Below are 4,269 nucleotides of genomic sequence, written 5' to 3'. Positions count from 1 at the left end.
GCCTTGGCTTCATGGGTTTTTATTTTTTATTATTTTTTTTGTAAAAGATTAAGCACGTCAGGGAAATCAAAGAGCCTCTTCTCCCAATTTTTTATTATTATTATTATTCTTTTTTGTAAAAGATTAAGCACATCAGGGAAATCAAAGAGCCTCTTCTCCTGGGTCCTTCTCACCCCCGGTAGCTCCTGGCTGTCCTGCAGGTGGGGTTTGCCTCGGGGAGGGAGTCTCTGTGGCCGCAGGTAACGACTTAGAAAGGGAGGAAAAGGACAAAGCTCCTTCCTCTGTGGGCACCAGCTCCATCTCGGTCCTTGGCTTCCCTTAAATCCCACCAGCATCTTCTTCAACAAAGCCGGAGGAAAAGCGTGTTTCTGGTTAAATGTGGAGCGAGTCCTGGGTCCCTGGGCCAAAAGCCACCAAAGCTGCTGCGGTTCAAAGGCTGGGGCCACCCGGGCACAGCCTTGTCCCTCTTGGCGAGGGGGACAAAAATCTCCTGTCCCTTCTGGCAGCCGAGACACTGGCCCCACCTTCCCCCCAGGTCTGGGCCCTTGGTGATGGAGCCAAAGTTTATTCAATCCCGGGTGGATTTACATCGGGATCCATGGGCAGCTCCTTCCATCCCCTTCCTGCAGCAGACTGAGCCCTTGGTCGCTGCCTGAGTCCATGGAGGGGCCTTGCTGGCCCCTTGGCAAGTGTTTTGCTGCTCGGTGGCCATCGCTGTCGGGGCCAGCGGCGCTGAAGGTCTGGCTACGAGCCACGGGGCAGCTGCCAGCCCAGGGCTGGCTCCAATCCCCAGTTTTCAGCCCCGTTTCCCCCCGGGCAGGGCTCAGCAGAGCTGGGGTCACGTCCAGCCGGGCTGGAGGGCAAGGCCCTGACTTTGCTGCTCTTTTGTGTGAGGGATTGTGCTCAGAGAGCCCCGACGGGGACAGGCTGCTCTGAAACCTCCACATCAGGGCAGGCAGGAGCCCAGGCCCTGCAGAAAAACTCCAGGAGCCACTTGGATGAATGAACCAGGGATGGAAAAACCTGCTCCTGGGATCTGCTGATGCATCGGAAGAGCCTGGGCTGGGGCTGGACCCTGCCCTTCAGAGAAGGTGTTTGGAGACGCCTTCCCTGGGGCTCAGCACCGAGGGGCTCTAGATTTTTTTAAGTTATAGACGCCTTTCTCTAAGGCTTTAATACCCATCATCCTACTGGCCCTGCCTTTTCTCCTCCAACATCATGATTAGGTAGCAGTTCCTGCACTTCTACATCGAGTATTAAATAAACGGAGCAGTAAAAGCCACCACTTTGGGGCCACCAAAGCCTTGTGTCCACCAGCCTCACACCTCCCGCGGCCCCCACAAAACCAGAAGAAGCAGCCAAAAGCGCGTTGCCAGCCCCGCTCTCCTCCCCAAAGGTCTTCCACCAGGGTTTCCATGGGGCAAATGGCATTTTCCTGCAGATTAAACCTCTTTTTATGGGACTGTTCATCTCCTGCTGCCAGAGTCGAGCCCAGACCAGGCACCAGCTCAGCCAAGGGGATGGCAAAGCCTTAAAATCCACACTCCGAGGTGGTTCCTGTCTCTCTTCCTGGGCTCTAGGGTATTTATTTCAGATATTCCTTCAGGGGCTGGTTTAGAAGTTAAGACCAGCTTGCAAAAAACCCCCACAGGGATTCCCCCTGCCCCAGTGACATTGTGAGAAGGTTCCAGCCCCCCTGGTGTGGTCACTGTCCCCTCCCCGAGTGGAGCGGGGACACGGATGGGAAGATGCTCTGCTCTCTCTCAGGTTCTAGTCTCCCTTTGCTGCCTCCCCTGCCAAGAACGGGACCTTTTACTGCACATCTCTGCTCCTACATCTCCTTGTTCATCCACAAACCCCCCCCCAGCAACCCCCGGGAGGCTGCAGGTGAGCAAAACACCCTTCTCCAGCCTCCACCACGGCTTCAGAGCAGCAAAACCCGAGCTGAGACCCAGCCTGACAGAACCCATTCCCCCCCAGCTCCCTGCCCATCACAGCCCAGCACCTGTAACGATGAGGAGGGGGGCGAGGGGAGCTTGTGCAGCTCCTTCCCTCGGCCGCTGTCACCCCCCCGTGTCACGCCACGCGCCGTCACAGCCGCCGGCCGCCTGCCAGCCCCTAATCAGGTGAAGTGCAGACCTTTCATTTGCCGTGGCAGGAAGCACTTAGCCACCAGCAGGGCCCTCGGGCCTCTCATCTCGGCCAGAGCCAGGGCTCAGCAGCCCTTTTAGCCCTTTTAACCCGTGTCCGGCTGCTGCCCGAGCCCTCGGCGCGGTTTCTGCCGACCTCCACCACGGAGGAACCGATTCTGCCCCTTTCCTGCCCCAATTCTGCCAGCCCTGCACCACGACGCCTGGGCAGGGACCCCCTCACCGTCACCCGCAGATTTCTGAGGGTCTTACGCAGGTCTGAGGCTATTTTCGAGGTGTCCCATCCCGCTTAACACAGTGCCACAGCCAGAGACAACCCCTACCCCAAAACCTGCAGCTCCCCAGGAGCCCCCCAGGACCCGGCACGGCCGCGGTCCCACCCCCGGGATGCAGCAACACACATCCTCCAGCTACGATCCATCGATCGCCCCGGAGCCTCCCCGGGGAAACGCAGCCTTCTTGGGTTCAATTAAGTGGACGTTACCCCTTCCATCTCCAACGATTAATACAGGTTTAATTGCTGCTGCTGGGGCAGGGCAGGCAGTTCCCCATCCTGTGCTGCTGCAAATAACCCGGATTTTAACCGCCTGTGGAGTTTTGCAGCCCTGAGTGCCTGTGCTGCTGCAAATAACCCGGATTTTAACTGCCTGCGGAGTTTTGCAGCCCTGAGTGCCAGTGAAGAAGTTCCTCCTCATGTTCAGGTGGAACTTCCATGTTCACGTTTGTGCCCGTTCCCTCTTGTCCTGTCCCTGGGCACCACTGAAAAAAGCCTGGCCCCATCCTCCTGACACCCACCCTTTGAGTATTTATCAGCATTGATCAGATCCCCCCTCAGCCTTCTCTCCTCCAGACTAAAGAGCCCCAAGTCCCTCAGTCTCTCCTCATCAAAGAGATGTTCTAGTCCCCTCATCATCTTCATAGCCCTTTGCTGTCCCCTCTCCAGCAGTTCCTCAAGCGAGGCCATCTCCATCTTCAGCCAAACCGCCACCAGAACCATCACCAGAACCACTGCCCGAGCTTAAAAACCTGTCCCTGAACACCAAGTGCCAAAGTCTGCTGGAGGTGGGGATGAGGACTGAAGTGAAGGTCACTTACCCCACCATGTCCTGGCCAGGAAGACACACAGCACACACTCCCGGGGGCCAAGGAGGTCCAAAATCACAGCTAATCCCATCTCCAGGGGCGAGACTCCACCGGGGCCCACAGACACTAACCTCGAGGGCATTGCTCTTCTCCAGATGGAAGTAAGTCCAACATCAACCAGAACCTGCCGTGGCTCCTCCGAAGCTGCCGCCGCTGCCGAGGCCCAGCGGGAGCCCAGGGGCTGCCCCGGGCTGGGCGAGAGCTAACCCTGGGGAGAAGGAACCGACAGCTCCGTCACCTGCGCTACCTCCTTCCTCACTCATCCCCCGCACAAAGAGCTGGGAGAGAAGAAAAAAATCAGGATTATAAATCTAAAATTTTATTGAGACAAAAACTGACAGAGCTCGGTATGAAGTTAAAATCCAAACACGTACTTTACATTTAAACAACGTTTTTCACAGAAACCTAAACACATGCTTTTTAAAAAAAGGTTTGTACAATGCAAGTCGAGATACATACCACCCTACGCGGAGGTGCCAGGAGTCTGGTGGGGCTCACGACTCCAGACATTAAATAGTTCAGTATTTGTAATAAATCTGATTATTTTCTTTTAAAAAAAAAAACAACAACAAACAAACAACACAAGCCCCTCAGAAGATTCAGGGTAAAAGACACGGCTCCAGCACCCAAGGTCTGGCCTCCTACAAACCATCGCTCCTTAGGGGAGAATATGGAATTAGTTCTTTGATTCTTTTTTTTTTTTTTTTCTTTTCCTTCTCCTTGTGCTGCTGTTGATTTCTTTTCCCTCCCACAACTAAAGGGTTCCCCGACGCTGCTGGGCTGGACAGTCAAATTCAGGTGAGAAAAGGAAAAGGCGGTCAAAAGTCTCTCTTCCCCTCCCTCCCCCCCCCAAAATATTTTGAGAAATAGCACCTTGTAACAGAAAGAAGGATAGAAAGGCTTGTAAAGGGTTAAAATCCATTCCCTGGCCCCCCCCTCCACCCTCCCACATACAATGCATGTGTCAGTAACTGGC

Source organism: Calidris pugnax, unplaced genomic scaffold (assembly GCF_001431845.1).
Source record: "Calidris pugnax isolate Ruff unplaced genomic scaffold, ASM143184v1 scaffold335, whole genome shotgun sequence".
In the NCBI taxonomy this organism is placed as follows: domain Eukaryota; kingdom Metazoa; phylum Chordata; class Aves; order Charadriiformes; family Scolopacidae; genus Calidris; species Calidris pugnax.
Note: the sequence above shows the minus strand (reverse complement) of the source record.